Source organism: Nipponia nippon, unplaced genomic scaffold (genome assembly GCF_047370975.1).
Source record: "Nipponia nippon isolate SJK-2023a ecotype South Korea unplaced genomic scaffold, ASM4737097v1 scaffold_7, whole genome shotgun sequence".
NCBI classification, from domain to species: Eukaryota; Metazoa; Chordata; class Aves; order Pelecaniformes; family Threskiornithidae; genus Nipponia; species Nipponia nippon.
The window spans coordinates 44,312,959-44,332,107 of record NW_028262391.1 but is presented as its reverse complement, the minus strand read 5'-3'; the positions used below and the strand labels follow the sequence as shown (position 1 = coordinate 44,332,107).

General features: G+C 37.8%; 1 long non-coding RNA gene across 1 annotated transcript in view; it reads right to left on the bottom strand.

The window, feature by feature from the left end:
- The window catches only part of LOC148051050 (uncharacterized), a 124,609-nt gene that overhangs the window by 65,320 nt on the left and 40,140 nt on the right, over positions 1–19,149 (bottom strand). Inside the window, exon 2 of the long non-coding RNA XR_015700464.1 lies at positions 16,645–16,790. This is a non-coding gene — a long non-coding RNA (uncharacterized LOC148051050). The remainder of the gene's footprint in view (positions 1–16,644; positions 16,791–19,149) is intronic.

Sequence of the window (19,149 nt, the reverse complement as noted above, 5' to 3'; positions counted from 1 at the left end):
GCTACCACTGTTTTATTTCTCATTTTAAAGAATAAGTTTAATTGAATATTCAGGATAAGAGAAACACTAAAAATGGAACAACCTTCAGGATTTGGTGTTAAGTACTGAGTTTGTTACTTATCATTCTTGTTTCCTGTTCTAATACCACCATGACTGACATTTTTCCATTTCCATAGCATCAAGCCTGTAATGCTTAATACACCTTGTGAAATACAACACTCAACATTTTCAACTTCTAAGTTATCAGCATAAAGAGGAAAATAATGCTGTGTCATCGGTAACCTTGTATGTCATACAAGGGTAAAAGATCCAATGTTCTTCCTTTTTTCCACCGATTTGATAAATTAAAAATCATAGGCCCTGATCGTCATATTTCCAAAATTATTTATCTCATCTCTATCAACTGGTTCAAGCGTGGGAACAAGTTTTAGAAATTTGCATACTGCAAAAAAAACCTGTTACCAAGCGGATCCACTCTGACATTTTTGCTGCTGGCTGATGCAGCTCTGCTTTTATTCACGCCATGTTGCTCGCACATGAACCCTGTTCTTCACTAACATATCACCAGGTGATAAGCTAAAAGACTGTGTTCACGCTCCAGAGCCTGGACTTTAGCAACCAGTCCCAAAAGCAGAGACCATACAGACCAGTCCTCCTGCCATCAGTCCAGTGTTTGCTCCTTGAACTGCTGTCAGTGCATCTTCAACTTGAGTTTTCTGGTTTATACTTCAACTGCTTGGTTGAATAAACTGAGATATGACAAATAATACAATAAATACACAAGACTCACCAGCATCACTCATTTTTTCATAGCATAATAAGTAAGGATCCTCTGGAAACTAATAAACATCTTCACCTACTTTTCCCTGGAAAAAGAGCAAGAGTGCCATCCCTGTTGAAGTCTGCTTTCCTCTGCCTCATCAATCTGTTCTAAGTGGTTCATGGTGCATTTTCCCTCACCTTAGCTCAAACAGCCTGAAGTAAACATCTTGTCGGAGGATGCAGATGGCCAGGAGAACAGGAGGAGAAAAAACAAAAATAAAATTAAAAGAAAAAGATCATTTTCCGCCCAAAGAATTCTCATTTAACCTTCATGCAGAGGGAAAAGCTTGTTGAGGGCTGCCGTAGCAGTGTGTTTCACATCCAGCAGCTTATCCTGTAAGACAGACATGAGCCTTCAGACTGAAAATTTGGTCTCTTGCATGCAAATAGGATCTGGTCCTGAGCAGGGCTGAGTACACTGAACTCCTGGAGACTTGAAATTGTAAATAAGTGAAGCTGGTCTTTTATTTTTTTTAATATATAGTGCTCCTTAAGGCCTGTTTTCTTGCTAACCCATTTTCACATGAGTTCTACTTGTCTGCACTACTATTTGTCATTCAAGATCAAATAAGCTGTCTAACCACCCAATACCAGATAACTGCTCCTAAATCTGTTTTAACACTTTTTAGAAGGGAATAGAAAGCATTTAGAAACTAAAAAGCCTAATAACAGTCTCTTCCTTTGAGCCTACAATCACCTGTGAATGTCCTCCACCTCTACTCCTCCCTGTGTATCTCAAAATGTGCCATCTGTCTCAGACTAGAAAATTACGTGCAGGAAGGAAGTCTCATGCAGCTTAAAAGTGACCGATAAGATTCCTTTTTCTCCTCATTCCCCTTCCACCAACTGAGTGTAGTGAGTGGGTGTCTTAAAGGTGCAAATGTGCCAGGAAAAATAATTAGCTAGTGCTGTTCACGTGTGTTGAGTACAACTACTTTCACACTAAAGTTTTATGTCTAACAAAAGAAGTTGAACAAACATCCCTAGCAAAAGCATCTTCTCGGAGTCTACCTCTGAATACCTGAATGCTGCAGTATAAAAATCTTTATTGCACAGTGATCCTAGTGACACCAATAACTAACTGCCACCAAGAGGCAAGAATATAATGTGATACTGTTCGTTTCAGCATATGAAAAAATGCATTTTAGGAAAAACGGTAGGAAAAGGTGCACTTTGAAACACCATGCTAGAAATTAAACTCTTCTCCTGGCAGCATTAAGTAAACAATAATGAAAGCTGAATTTCAGCATAACTTAAAAGGCAAGTCAAAATTTATTACTAAGTAACTATTATTACTCAAGTAAACAAATAGAAACATATTATGTCTGTTTCAAAGGTCCAGGTGTTCTGTAATCTTTCCCTACTGAAGTCAGGCTACTTAAATTTATGTTAGCTGATGACCTAACACAGCTTTAATACTTGTAGTGGATTGAAAAAGATTTTTGTAATACACAAAAAAGGCTATTCTGTGTCGATGTGCAGACTCCACGCATGTTCAGATCAACAAAACTGGCCTTTGTCTGGGACAGGTTTTCATTACTTAATCAGAAATCTGTTAAAATTCATGAACACTTAGTAAATCCTCACTATGCCAAAACATCATTTGTAAAGCAGTTTTCCCTGAGTTCTCCAGCTTTTATACAACAGGTTTCTTTTACTGCGTGGTTGTATTTGACAACTTGGTTTCCCACAGTTTTGCTCTTTTATATATGGTATCCATAATTTCACAACATACATATAGGTTATAAGGGTTTTTTTAATAAAGACTTTGCACAGAACCAGGATCCTCTACAAGACACACAGGAATGCACATCTATTCTGCTTTATTGCTTCCAGCCTAACCAGGGTGAGATTTTATAAGGACCTTAAGAGGAAAGAAGGTGACAAAGTGCCAATGAAAGCCAAACAAGATAATCTTTTCAGGAATTCCTTCAAAAAAAAAAAAATCTTCAAAAAGATGGGAAGACATTAAACTTTATGAAAGCCAGCTTAGTGAAGAGAAAAACAAATTGGAGACAAAAAAAAACCACAAAGGAAATCTGAACAAAACTTCTTGTCCCATAGCTAAACAGCTGCCTATCCTCACCCAGGTTATATTTCAGTACTATTTTTAACACTGAATGTCAAAGCAGTCAGAGTCAAACACATATTAACATGTAAGCCTAGCTTGCGGCTTTTGGCCTCAGTGACTAAAAAGCTGAAAGTGTTAGAGAAGGCGACCATATAACAGCAATCAGGATGAACGTCGATAGCAGCTCCTCTCCAATGTCTGCAGTAGCACAGCATTTCTAAGATAGCACTCTGCAGTCATGAAAAAGTGGAAAAATGAGTAAAAATCTTGAAGAGCCTGCATCACTGCTGAGCCCCGAAAGCTCATGAAAGCTTCTGTGGCCCAGCAGCTGTGGAGGCCGTTTATCTTATTGAAATGGGTCTCATGGGAGTGCATTTCATTTAAGTCCCTGAAGTTAACACCATTAGAAGATACGTTTCCTTGATGATTAAAAATTAAATATACAAGTATTTCAAAGCTTTTGAAATAACTTAGAACTAATGAAGGACTAATTGCTTCACTACATGTCTTCATATAATGATGTATAAAAAATTGGTGTCAACTGTCTTATGTCAACTTTTGCATCAGTTAATTACATGTTTTCCATCAGTCATCCATAGTCACAATTAAAACATGAGAATATTCTTATAATTAGTTTTCTGTTTTAGGGAAAGAGACAACTGAAGGAAGTGTTAAAACTTAGTTGACTATTTTTGTTATTAAGCGGACACAATAATTACCACAATCTTAGAAATCAACTGCATGGCTAGTTGGCCAATGGTAGTTATATTGCTGAGGCTTGATTCACCATTAGAAAACTCTGGGTTTTAGCAAATGTAAGTCCACTAATTTTAATTAGTTCTTTCATATTTTTTTGAAATATCATGAGCAACATCTAGTTATTTATCAGAATAACAAATACTGACATTTCTTTTGAAAAGAAGTCTAACACACGAAATTAGTAGGCAACCACTACCCCTGTTTTCAAGGAAATAAAGAACAAACAGGACTGGAGAGAAGGTACCTTCATCATGTCTTTTACATTCCTCACTGATAGGGAAAAGTCTGCATATAGCAAATAGGAGATCAGTATGTAGCAACTGCAGAAATGCCATTTGAGACCTAGTTAGTGAGCAAATCCCACGTAAACAGCCGTATTGAATTATTTTAATTTCTTACACAAGTAATTAATTAGTTTTTAAAAATATTTTTAAAACAAGCATACAGACATTACAACAGCTCTATCACAGAAGCTTCCCAAATACAAATGAACAATTACAAGAAAAGATTGGTTTACTAGAACTAGAGCTGCTGCTCTGTGTCTCCAAACTAAAGTTACTGCTTCAACGAGGCTAGGAAGTCAAATCAAGCGGACATTAAACAGATACCGGAGAGACAGAGATAATAGCAGGAGCTGTTTCAGAGATAGTCAAGGGATATTGCAAAGCAGGATCTCAGGCTTTGAGGTATTCTCTCCCAGCCTTCCAGCGAATGAAATCCTTACAAAAAAAAAAAAAAAAACAAACACAAAAAAACCCACACAGAACAAAACACACAGAGAACAACAACAGAAAAATCACCACCACCACAACAAATGTATCTGCATATAGCAAAATAGAGATATCTATCTATGGAGCCAAATATATTTTTCTCTGAAATATCTTATTCTAAAATTTTAGTTCATTTCTGCAAGAAGACAGCCAGGAACAAAACTAAAATCAATGAATCTAACTCAAGCCATCTGAAACAAGCAGGAGAAGTCCAGACAAAGGCTTCTCCTGCATGTGCAAGTCTTATGATTTAACCCTGAAAGAGAGGTACCCTGTGGTGCTCCGAAACAAACAGTAGATACATTCAAAACATTAGAATTTTTAGAAGTCCCAGAAGCTTATAAGAAACTTAATTTGATTATTACCCCAGAAAACAGTAGTAATTGGATCCAGCTGTTCCTTAGGCTGCTGAGGATTATTTTTAGAGCAGAGTCCCTGGGGATTACTACAGGTAGTCACATTCCTGGTCAGCTACCAGCACAGCCCAGGCAAACACCATAACTGACAAGAACCAGACACATAACACTGCATTTTCACAAGTGATAGAGGGCATCTGCAGTTGATCACAGAAACGCATGAGGGGAGGGTGTGGTTTTAAGATTAATGAAAACTAGAATCTGGGTATCCAAAAACTCCTGACACCATTAATTTTCATTAATTTTTATATTCCTTTTTAATCAAAACAGCTAGCTTTATTTCCAGTTCTCCAAAAGAGAGTATTGAAGTTTAACTAAGAGCACGATTCCACACAGCAAAGGCATTTCAATGGTAAAGCCAACTCAAGAGTTTTTCAGATCTCTGGCACAAACATTCCCGCCTTTGCTATATTGAAATATGACTTCCACACCTCTCAAATTTCAGTTTGTACATGTCTGAACTAAGTGTATGAAATTACCTTTCAAAACAAAGAAAAAAACCACCCTCATAAAAATATCCTCCCTCACCCCCAAACACCACATTGCACTACCTGGAAGATGAAAATGAAAGAGAAAGGACTTGAACTGCCAAGTCCTGTCAGGCACCAGGACCCTGGAGCCTTCAGCATCTCAATACAGGCAGGATTTATAAGACAAACAAGTCGGGCTCCTGCTTCCACACACTTGGCTGCAAGCAGAAAAGCCAGAGCGCAAACCTATCCACTGCTAAACCACAGCCTTAACCTCCTCTGCAGGAGCATGCAGCCGCACAGCAAGTGTAACCTCAGCCATAGGCAAGGATGATTCCTTCACCCTGAGCCACTAGCGATGCATCACTCCAGAGCTACACCTATCGTTTGCCATACACAGCAGAAGATCAGTCAAGCACAGCTCTACTTCGAGTAGAGACAGATCTAAATGAAACAATTTTTCTAACAGTGTTGAATGCATCCTATCCTTCAGTGAGTTAAGATAAGTGCAATGGTACCTCACTTGAAAGAGTCACAGGGGCACCTCTCACTTCAGAATGACTTCTTGCCTCTTCAGAGCTTTTACAGACTGCTCCTCAAACTTCTCAAGAGTGGATCCTTTTCAACTGTCATTTAATTCCCCAGAATGAACTTGAAATATGATGGACATGAAAAAGAATAATAAATTACATAATGTGCATTTGCCAAAAGGGACGTGCACTCACAGAATCCTGCTGCATACGTGCTTCTTTTGCGTATCTGATCTTAAATCACAACCTGTCCTAGACAGGACACACTCGGTAAGGACAGCCCACCCTGCTCTAACTCATTGCTCTACAGAATACCTGAATATACCGAAGTCAGCTTTCACAGAAACAGAACACTTTTTCCAAGCTTACAGCAGAGACACTGCTTTCTATAGCGAGGACTTTATTCTCTCAACTAGATGCAACAATGGGAAATGCTCCATACACGCATACATACTCCCAACCACGTCTAACCAATAAGGCAATAAACATTAGCAAGCAGAGCCTATTTCACATTTTAACCTATCCCTGTTTTATATCAATAGAAAGAAACGTTATTGCCATTTGTACATAAAGAAATTTGTGGACATTAGTTTCGTTAGACTGTAAGAACTGACTTTTAATTCAGACCAGTCTCTCTAAAACATGATCTTACTTCACCAGTACCTGAAGTACATGAGCTGCTCAGCTGGCATTTTCTGATGATGCTGGATTTGAAACTCTTCAAAAAGGCTGAAAAAAATCACCGGAGGGTGGGGGGTGGCAGGGTGCCAGGGTCAGGTAGGGGGAGATCCCTGGTGTAGGTGACTGAACACACGACAAGTTTAGACACTGACATTCCTCAGTCCACTCTTGGTGGTCATTGTCTAACATATTTTTATTGAAATAAGAATTTTGAAGTCAGAAACGTAATTAGAAAAGCTGTTTTCAGTGCTCCTGTCATCCTTTCCTCATGTATTGAATAAGCTTCCCTGAAAAAAGGGTTTAAAAAAACATGAAGAAGCTTTAAAAATTAAACTCTGCCTCTGTTTAGAGCTACAAATTATTCACTTTACCTTCAAATACGATGTATATTCACTGTGAGGGTGCAGTATGTAAATCACTCAGAAATACGCTCTTACTTCGCAACTCTGAAATGAAGTAATTTGAATTGCTTTTAGAAAAATATACCATTTTTTGTTAGTAGGGTCCCAAAGCAAATGCCATTTTAAAATTTGCATGTAAAATAATGTTTCTAAGTTAAGGAGCTGAAGTTATTTTCTCTTCTGTTTTGCTTATGTCTTCCTTCTCACAATACACTATTAGCAACCCTGGCCAGGAGCAGCCCGTATCTGCCCATCCCATGGCCCAGCAGGACACAATGGTGCCACATATGCACTGCGGACTCTTTGGAGGAAAACTCGTAGTTCTTCCTACAGCCAGCAAAGCAGCATATTGGGGCAGTTCAGTTTTCGGAAGTAAGTTTAGAAAAAATCCTTTGAAGTACAATCTGACAGCTGCATAAAACCACTTCCTGAAAACAACAAAAACCCATAGTTTAGACATCTCCAACAGACAGAGCAGCAGCCCCAGCCCTGTCTGCAATTTGTACTTGTCACAGAGCAGTGGTGGGGGGGCATGTTAATTCCCTGAGGGGGCACAAGCACTGTCCTCCTTTTGTTTCTTCTCTTGAGAACAGGACAACCTAGAATGGAATTTCAGATAAAAGACACTGGTGACAACTCTCTATTGAAAGGAAGTATCTAAATATCAGAAATTTCTTGGATGTAAACTCTGATGACTGATGTTGCAACGCTGAAGTTGATGAGAGTTTTGACAGTTACGTTTATGAACCCAAAGTCAGATGGCCCTCCCTTTTTCTTTTTTTTTTTTTTAGCATGCAAGTCATACAAATCTTGCCAACAAGAGCTGCCAAAGAAGTATACTGAACCAGTGCTAGCTCTATAAAGAGTCCTGGAAACTGTAGATACATTAATCAAAGTGGTTTTCATAAGTGGAGAATACAAAATTGAGGGAGGGAATAATAGGCAAATGGATGTATTTGGTTACTGCTTGACAAGTTAAGAACCTCATGACACCACAGCCAAAATGTCAGAGATTAATCTATCTTTATAAGAAAACCAAGAAAAGGCACTCTTTTGCTCTCTTTTATAAAATTGAAGAGATGTTAATAGCTTATGCCATTAGGATGAAAACCCAAATTCAACAGATTTAAAAAAAAAAAAAAAATTCCCTTGTGGCTACCATTGCCTTAGATCAGTAGCAGGTACAATGGAAGCACTGTGTTTCATAGGGCTCAAGATGACTGATAGCATTTTAAGTTCCACGTCATCTAATGCTGCTCAGAGCTTAGGCTGCATGTTGGAAATGGAATGGTTTCCAGAGCCTCATAGTGCCAGTACATCCCCAATTGCTGCTCATGTGAAAGTGAAGTTATGAGTAGAATTAAGAGGAAAGCATTTACTACGTAGCCTGTGCAATAAACATGTTAAATTGACATACAGTATTTCCACTAGCAAAACTAACTTTCTTGTAGTGGAGTGACTTACTCTATCTACTAATATTCAATAACTTGAATTTTACTGCTATCTATGAATGAAGTAAGAAACCAACGTACTGAGAGGGATTCAATAAATTACGCAGGACACACATCCCCAAAAATAATGCAGTTCACAGACATTGTAGATGTTGAAAAAAATGAGAAAATACATTAGTCATTTAATGTCATGTATAAGAGTAATGAGATAGAGTTGTGGAAAAATAAATCTAAGATAGATCATTCAACTGGCCTGCTTAAAAATCACAATAGCGAATACAAGAGCTGTCCCAACTTGCTTTGTTTTTAGTTAGTAAGTCCTTCCAAGTAAAAGGCACCAATTAGGTAATATAATTTCACATATATTTCCTCTGAGAATAGTTTCAAAGATCTGTTTATTGTTAAAAAATAATTTGGTGACAAAAGATCAAAATGTATAACAAAATTACAAATACAGGCTTTTTTCCATTGTGATTATGTAAAATACAAATACACATCATCTCAAAGCATCCCCCTCCCCCCCCCCAAAAAAAGAAAACCAGCAAACCACCCAAAAGACAAACCTGCAATATTTTTTGTATTCATTTATATACCTGACTGCATCTGCTGTCACAATTTTATTTTTTCCCCCAAAGAAACATCTGTTCCCTGATGTCTGGAATTATAATCTACAAGTATAAGTACCCACTGTGTCAAGGGATGCAATGTCAAAAAGCTACAAGTACTAAATGATATTTTTTTGTGTCCTCCTGTCAAAACTAAAAGCTCATCAGTAAATATATCATTTGGATTTTATAAATCCAGTCCTGGTATATCTTTCTCTGCAGATGAGAAAATACTGGCCAAATCCTTGTCTGACAGAATTCATTAGGGACTTTGAGGTTGATTGCAGTGGAAACAAGAGGCCATAGTCTTTTTACTCCAGTTTTAGTAACATTCTTTGCATACACAGAGTGTGAAAGATTTAGCCTACATTCAAAATTGCCACATTTCCCAGCATTCACTGAAGTTGATTCAAATCTTTACATTTTTCAGGCAAATTAAAAGAATGCTCTGCATTTTACCAAATTTTTTGATTGATCCTCAGAAATAAGAGGTGTAATTCCTTATGGGAAGAAGGCTACTTTTGTACTGCCATTTTAAGAGCTACCTGGCCCTGCTGTTAGCTGAATCAGGCTGCACCCTCACCTGTGTGCCCATACTGGTGTTCTAGCACTTTCTGCAGCAGAAATGTAACCTCCAGGACAATACACAGCTACAGCGCTGCATTATTCCTTATTCCAGTAATTAAGCCTCACCCTTTCCCTTAATAAATAATGAACTTCAGAAAACTTTAATATAAAATTAAAAGTAAAATGAACACAATCTTAAGGGACATTTCTTCGTATACATTGAAGTTTATGGCAAGACCAAACGTGGACAGCACTAGGAGGACAATCCCAGTTTATTTGACTAACAAATTATCCTTTTAACAGGAAGGCACATTTGCTTCCAGCAGAGTCACATTTAAGAAAGTCCCAGCGTGACGTAGTTGCGTGCCCTCAGGTGCAATTTCTTAACCTTTCTGAAGTGCAAAATTTGAATCTAAGATTGTTATTCTGCAATTAAAATAATTCTAAAATAGCTACTATAACATATGTGCACAAGGAAGCAACTAAAGGTCACAAGGGCACCCTAGGTTTTTTTCTACTTTTTGGCATTTGAGACCTAACTTTTAAAAAGCCCATAAGGATGCAAAGCAGTTTTTTGACCTTGATATTATGAAGATAAAAGAATTTTCCTAAGATGTATTTAGAGTTTGCAAAATACCTATATTCAAGCTATCTTCTACAAAACCGATGGAAGGCAAGACTCTACATTATTTGAATGCTACTGTATTCTGCAGACAAATGCTGGGAAAAGTGAACAGATCGCATAGCTCCATGTATCAGATTCATTTTGAGACGAGTACTCCGGAGCAAAATCCCCAAAAGAAGCTGGAACATACCGTGTTGACAAGTGACAGACATTGATCCAGTACACCGGCTCAGAGACGGGCAATTAAAAGGGCAGACCGCCCATCTCGCTGCTACCATTCAGGAGGCAGAAGCCTTATTTCATGTTTTGGTTTCCAGAACTCCTGCTTCTTAGAAGCATTCAAAACCCTCTTCAACGACTGAAAAGGAGATGCTTTGAGCTTGGCAAGAGACAACAATAAGGACAAACTGCGATTCCTGTTCTGCAAGCTCGTGTGGGGACATACGGTTACACAGGGAGCTGCTTTACTCCACTGAATTCCCTTTCACAGATGACAGTTTGGGGAACGGCGAGGGAGCTGCTACTCGCGCTCTTGCACAGATGGATGGGAAAAGGACACAGCCGACATCCCATACAGCAAGCTGAATTAGGAGTTAAACAGAGCCAAGAAGGGGGTTTATAGTGTTTACTCCCTCCCAGTAAGGGAAAATAGCTGAATTTTAATTCTCAGGCTGAAAATAGCCGAGTGTAATTGAACATTCAATAGCAGTGCTACCAGATAGCTGCCAGGGCCCAGTCGCTCCTCCACCACACACTCCTGTTTCCCTTGCTGCGCTGGGGTTGTGCTGGTGTAAAGAGCACAGCCACGCAGAGATCCAGGTTAGGGAAATGATTCGGCAGAAAAACAACTCATCAGCAAAACCTTATCAGTCAGTCACCTCCCTGATTTGGCTTAACATACAACAGTAGAAAATCCATTATTAACAGGGGAAGCGCCAGCATGAGAACACAGAAGGGAGAACAAGGGCACAGCTGCTGAAGCCAGAACTTCCATCAGGAGTTACTGGTCCCCCTAGGCTTTAAGCTGTACCCCTGCTTGGCCCTACTTGCTGCTGAGCCAGGGGAACTTAATCTTAGCCAGTCACACTGCAAGGCATCACACCTACCCGTCATACACCAAGGCAAAGCACACTTAGACACGACAGACTCTAACCCTTTGGGAGAGGCTAGAAGGCTTGCTGGCAGGATGCTGCAGTAACCTCCACCATTCAGATAAACAGGACAGGAGACCACTCCTCTTGCAGGGTCCCTTTAACGAACAGGGCAAGATTCCATTTTACAACGGACAAAAGTAAAATAGAAAGACATAACTGCAACCTTGAGATTAAATGACATGCAAGCTAAGGAATGCCAAAAAAAGTGTAGCTATGCTCTAATCACTTCCTACACCACAAGCTCATAAAGATCTAGTAATCCTGTCTGGAATTACTATATTTCAATAATATTTCTTGAAGAATGTAACTTTGACAGGTGTTTGTCATGATGACCCAGGTCCAAATTCCTGGATGAAAGTTTGGTTTTAGACTTCACACTGTGATACTCAAACCTAAACATCCCACAACAGTCAGAAACAAAACACATCACCTTGAACAAAAACTGAGTTTAGGTGATTTTTTTCCCATCCATATCTACTTAACATCAAGAATTATTATTCTTTTAAATGCTTTGAGCTGCCATATGTATATCAGCTGCATTAATCATACAGTAGTCTTAAAGTTTTAAAGACTGTAATCTGAGCATCCCACAACTGTGAAAATTAAAGCCATTTCTTAATTCACCTCTCCAACATAATCTTTGTAATTTTGGAAAATACTTCTGTTTTGGCGGTTCTGTTCTTGATTTGGTTCTCTGCTGGCAGACCTTGTGCAGATTAGTCTAGTATGACAATACTGGTACTTACACTAGTGCAAACAAATAGCAAAATAGGACCAAGCAGCTGCTTTCTCTTCAGTTCCTATGCAAATGAAAGATAAGAGCTTAGCCACGTTAGGCTCCTTGTTCAATCACACAACCCAGAGTCAGTCTTTTCAAGGTAAAACTGCCTTCAGCTGGCACAAATCCCAGTGTCTTATTCTGGCTTTATGGGGCTTTTCACTGCTACAGCTGTCAAATTAGTGACAGTTCAGTATGGCTTGTTGATGTGCACTCTCAAAAAAGTACGAACAAGGCTGAGACCATCTGATCTCATTTTTATTTCTTATACTGTTCTGAACTGTCATACTGGATGTGTGTGTTTCTAACACTTCAGGGTAGTGAGAACTCCACAGTGGGTCTGAGAAGTTCAAGATAAGTTCATTAAGCCAATTTGTTAATCATCTCCATGAATTGTGTTCCCATTCCTTATGAGGCTTTGTGTAATAGATTTTATAAAACCTTAATGAAAATCTAATTAGAGCCAAAGGTCTTTGAAAGATTTCTTCCTTTTTTTTTTCCCCTTCTTCCCCCTCCCCCCCCCTTTTTTTTTCCCCTTTTAATTATGAATGGTAGAAAGGGACAAAAAGGGACAGTAACAAAGAACACTTCAGAAGAAGCTACAAATTGTCAGCATTTTTTCTTTCATATTCATATGCATCCACAGCAGACAACTTGATAAAATTCTTGATGTTTTTACGTACTCATATTCCACCACAGGAACTGCTATAATGGGAGATACTCAGACAATAGTCACAGCACTAGACCTGCATAGCTCTTCTTCAAATAGGTCAGTCTTCCACACCTGTATGTCTTTAATCCCACAGCTCAATGTATCTTTCTTTGACCAATTATTTCAGCCTTTCCCAGATCTTCATAATTAGATACATACGCTTGGAGTTAAAGAAGGCAGTACCAACTGAGCTAAACTATCCACAGCTTTTGAAAGGTTTTTTTTTCAGTTTGTTTTGTTTTTTTAAATTATTTTTGGCATCTGAATACTTTAGAACACATAAGAAAGCCAGTGAAAACCCATCGGATAATAAAAGCGTTGCTATTGAAAGATGCATTTCAAGGATGCCACTACATAACTCTTGCTGTTACTGGCCCCAACAGCTGATAGGACAGCTGAGGATCAGTCCCATTTCAAAGTCATCTTAGGCATTCACCCTTTCCTCCAGCCACAAATTCTGCACCTAGCTTTAGGGTGGATATCTAAGCATGCAAACACACACTGTGGCTCTCAAACTCACTGATGTGGGATAAATATCGTGTAAGTAATCAAGTTGTTTTTAGGGTAGTAATAAACCACTTGTTAGGTAACCGTTCTATGAGTATATACAGCCAAAGAGAGTGTTTCAATACGGAAGGTACAGTTACACATTTCATTCCCCCTCCCCCCAGTTATTCCTCCCACAGCCTATTTGAACAGCTGATTAGCTACACTGGAAAGAGACAAAGCTGCTCATTGCACCTACAAATTCTCAAGAGATGCCTTCACCCTGCCCCTCCCCCCAATTTATTTAAAAAAGAAAAAAAAAAGGAAAAAAAGAAAAATTGCATAGGAATCAAATCAAACAGTTAATTTTACTTCTTAAAGATACAGATTCAATATCTTCAACACATTGATTTTGCAAGATACAGTATTTTGCGATTGATTTAAATATCAGCTCAAAATATGATTCACCAATGCAGATATGTATTCTATGAAATACAATTGCTTCCAATATTTGCAGGTTTCATGTAAATATGGAGGGGAAAGGGGTTCTATATGACATAATTATATATGCCATCTTATTCAAAAACAGAAGCACAAAAGAATTCTTTTTCAACACTTACCTCTTTCACTTAATACCTTTGTTTCTAAACATGCAAACATAACAAGTCTTTAAGAAAACAAATTGGTTTGGGTTTTTGTTTGGTTTTTTTGTTTTTTTTTCTTCCCCTCAGAAATACATCTGTGTGATACAGGCATTTTGTTTGTTTGTTTATTTGTTTTCTTTGGAAGGTTTGTTCCCATCCCCTTGAAAAAGCTGTTTTTCCAGCAAGTTTTAATGATAAAGAAACTGAGCTTGGCTACTAAGTAGACTCTTCAAAATATCCAAATTTGCATTTATAATACAAATACAGCAACCTTATTATGAGGTATGAGGAAATAGAGGGAAAAGAGAACTGCAGTCTATTACACCTCACCTAAACAGTATGCAAGATGTCAAAGACCTTGAGGGACTAAAATAATTAAATCAATTTGTACTATGATTCAATAGAAACAAATGACAAATAGTTTCAGCTCAAAAGAACAAACAAATGTACCAATAGGGAACCAAATCCTGAGGTCTTTGTTCAGTCTTAATCTGGCAACTCCCGCTGAGATCAACTGACTTGCTTGAAGATGCGACAAGTTTAAATTGAACAAGGCCATTAGGATTTTCCCTGTGAATAGACTCTATACAGGAGCATCACAGAGACAGAGCTGTATGTCATACCAGATAATACACCGAATGCAAGTTAACAATAAAACACTGTCACATAAAAAGTGAATGCTATTTAGGTCACGGCACTAAGTATGTAAAATAAGCACGATTATCCAAGTCCCATTAGATCTCAGTCAGAGCGCGTATGTTTTGGAGCAGCATGCTTAGGAGATGGACAGATCAGAGGGAGTTCAGAGAAAAGCATCTAAGATGATAAAAGGTTTAGAAAATAAAAACTGTACTTTGAGAAAACACCACATGTTACGAAAACTTTAGAAAGACAGTAAATGGAAAAAGTAAGGAAGTCACTGCAACAAAGTTGTCAAGGTTCAACTACATAGAATTATTTCCTAAACCGTTTCTAGCATAAAAAAGTCACTTGTGCCATGCAGCAAAATGTATAATGCTAATAACATTCACCTACTGCCCAAACTTTTGCAATTAAGTGGTAAACTTGTAAATTAAGACTATCACTTGGTGTTAACCCCATCCAAGCTATCAATAATACAGATTGAGTAATACAACATTTTTCTGGAAATAATGCTACAGAATACCAAGGGTAGTAGATTGGAGCCTACTAACATCACTTCCCTTTCTGCCAAGCTACCCAGATTTTTAAGGTTTGTAAAACCTCAGACGTTTAAAACCTCCTTTGAGCACATTTTTGAAAGTCTAGAATGACTAGATCCATTATGGTGGAATATTACTTGAGTGCTGGAAAACAGAGCCTTACATTTACACTTAACAAGTTCAGACTGTTGAACTCATCAAAAGAGAGAGTGACGCGGTGTCGTCACTGTGCAATACAGCACCGCGCCATTAACCCAGTCTAGCTCCAGCTCAACTCTCTAAAGGAACTGCACAGCCATGCCAGCGCAGGGCTGCATCTGAGCTAATTAAACACAGAAAAGAAGGAGGGAGGGACAAACGACAGAGTAATTAGTACGGGAGGAGCATCCCACTGACATGTCAATACTGTTTCCCAGACTTTCACAAATCGCTCTGCAGAGAGATGTGCTGCACAGTAAAACAGTAGAGAGGCTCCTTTTCCAGGAATAAAATGATGGGCAATAGGAAAGCATTCTAATGAGGAAAGAGTAAGCAAACAGGACAGTGAATCCAAACAATAATCAAAGTGGATTAAAGCACGGATTTGAAGAGTAAGGGCAAGCAACCAGTGGAGCAAACTACCAAGAGAGATGATTAGAAGACTTCAAGATGTGATTTCTCCCCTCCCCAGACAGAGATGCAAAGTCATATCCAAATATCCAGCTGGGCTCAATGCATCAATAACGTAGGGAGTAAATAATGTAAAAGGACATAATATATTTTCTGCACCCTTCTGGCCTTAGTACTTACTAACCTAAATTAAAAATGTATTTGATGCTATACTGCAGGTCTAGAAAGTATACAATCTTTGTTACGTTGACTACAATCATGGGTGAAGCGACATACTGCTTTTTAAGTGCCCTTTCAACTGAATACAAGAATACAACTTCGTGTGGGAGGAAAATTGAGAACACTGCAATATGCATGATAGGAATAAACAGCAGCTGTCTACACATACACAAAAGCCCATTGCCAAATTATAGCACAGGATACCAAGCTGCCCCCTTTCCTTGCTGTAATTTACTTTCTACGCATGGTAGCGTGAAATGAGGAGGTACTGGAGGACACAATGTTGGCAGTGCACAAGCAAAACACTTATTTCCCTAGGTGTGGATGAAAAATTGTATTATTTATACAGAAGTGATGACACAGAAGGCATTGTGATAATAAGAGACTATTTTAGGATATGTGCAACCCAAACAAATCTGCACTATGGCCATACTTTGCTACTTTACTAGAACTCGAGTGGCTGAAGTTTGTTACACCTTTTCTCAGCATTTCAGAAAGCATTCTCTGTTTATTTTGTGTAAACTTATATTGGCACCCCCAGTGGGATTTTAATTTGCCATACTAAATTGGTCTGCTTGTGTCAGGTAGTTTTTCAGTTACCAAGCCAAGCAAGCGAAAGGCAGAGGAAACTGAGCACCTAACTCCTTCAGGCACACTAAAAATAAATAAATAAATAAATAAATAAATACATACTGCTTTTCTTCTTAGGTTAAACCAGGGCTGCTACACAAAGGGCGCTGGCCACAGATAGAGTCCCAAAGCCTGTGCCCTCTCTATTACGTAAGGCAGGCAAATGCAGTTCTTCCCAATTCTTGACTTGCTTCAAGCAGATGGTTGCACTATGAAAAGAGCAGAACAAACGGGTTTGTTTTCTTAGCAGCATTATCTTTAACCCACATTCATAAGCGCAAAAGTCAGGATAGAGCATTCAACACTGCCAAAGGCTGGATCACTTCTCCCATATTAATCATTCACATTACTCCTCGTTTGTATTTCTAGGTTCAATATTCAGAAGAAATATACTCTTATTCTGATTTGTCTTCTGGAGTAGTTTTGGGAAAAGGTCCAAATATTTTTGTGGCAATATTTTGTATCCACAAAAGTACAATTCTGCATCTTGATTTGTACCTACCGTGTGATAGGCACAAAAAAACCATAGCTTATGTTCCAAAGTGACTGAGTGACAGAATAAGTCCAAGTTTTAAACTTGAAAACTACACTCATAAAGGGAAATCTGTGTTGAAAAATTTCCCATAATCCTCTTCATATAGTATTCAAGATCAGGATTAACTCTGTTTTAAAATTAAACCTGACCTAGGCCTCCTAGCTGTGATCAGTCCTATAGTACACGTCTTGTGAAACTACTTTCTCAATTTCAGTAAAGGACTACAGACCTTTTACCAAAAAACAGGTGTTCCATATTTCCTGGGGATGCAAATTAGCAATTTTACAGTTCCTTTAACATTTCAAGTGCAAAACCAAAGGCTTGGATCCAAGGAAATAAATATTTCATTATTTTATTTTTACAACCAAATTAAAATATTCCAGATTATTATAGGAAAGACATTTATGGATAATAAACAGAAGTATAACTAAATCAAGTCCTCTGACAAATCTTGCAAGACCAAAAAAACTCATATCAATTATTTTAGACAACTGTATAGTACATACCAGATATGCAACATATATATATATATATTAAACAAACACAATCAATTTAGCAGAATATGGAATCAGAAGTTTCAGTTTTCCCTAAACAAACAGCCTCGTGGTAAGAAACAAATTTTAGAACACTATTAACTATAACTGTCAAAATACAAAAATAGTAATTCCATTCTCGCAAGTAGGAACTATGCAATTTAGGAAAATAAACACGGAATTAAGTACATGATTTAAGATACAGACATCTGATTTCTCCAAGATCCGTATTTTTAGCATGACCACCTCCAGCCCAGAAAATCTACAAGATTCCAATTGGCATATTTAGGCTAAACCACAGCAGGCTCAGGGAGCCATCCACATAACATTTCATCAAGGCATTTGTCTTGAAATTGGACACAAACTTCTTACCTGCTACAGCTCATTTTCCACTGTACATCATGACTGTTGCCCAAAAAAAGCCCTCTGCTTCTGCCAATACTATTCCCATGTCATTTTTTATGTACATAATGTTGTGCAGTTTCAAAAACAAAATGAAAGAATGACACCAAACCCTTATAGCTAATCCTGTAGGGCAAGATCTGTAACAGCTGGTATTCCCAGGTTTGTTAAAGTCTATAAAACAAAATAAAACAAAAATCAATACTAAAATGCAGTTTTAAAAGTTAAGGGATGGGAAATTGCCTTTGAATTTAAGATGATTACTCTTTCTTAAAGGAAAAAAAAAATTTAAAAGGTGGCAAACTTCAGTTCCTTATAGTCTGATTTATGTCAAACACTGAGAGAAGACAAAGAATACCTATCCAGGCTTTTCTAAGATTCAGAGATGCAGCTTAGATTTGTGTTTTCTTCTGCTAGCAGCGTACATCTTCATTTTAATAAATATCTTACCTATGTGCATTCACATGCATGCATGTATCCTGGATAGCTTCCCTATTTTGATTACATATTTTTCATTCTTCTGCAAATTAGGAAAATATACATACATAGAGGACTTATATAAAACAGATCCAAAAAAAGATGAAACTGAAATCTCAGTGAAAATGTGGGAAAAGTTTGACTTGCATTTTCTACAGACAAAAAAAAATAATAATTCTCATTTTTATTCTTAGATATTATGCATACTTATGCAACAGTTTCACTATAATTTTAGTAATTCAGCACTAGAAAGGCAAAGGGCCAGCTAATCAACATTTCTGTTGCTTGCAACTATTCCCAGAAGTAACATCACACAATTTTATCAGTTCCTACTTTATTAAGTTATTTTAAAGACTATCTGCTGGTACAGTATCTGTCCATTATTCACAAAATATTTCAAGTAACATATGATGAATATTTCAGTAGCTTTTTTTTCCTCTATATCAGGAGTTTTCTGGAAAGTTCTCTTGACAAATTTTACATACTTTGTAGTATACCATGTATATGCTAAGTATACCTTAAGAAAAAGCTTAGAAATAAACCCACTTTTCAACAAAAAAAAAACACCAAACAAACAAACAAAAAAAACCCCCACCACTAAATTAATCCCAAAAAGTCTTT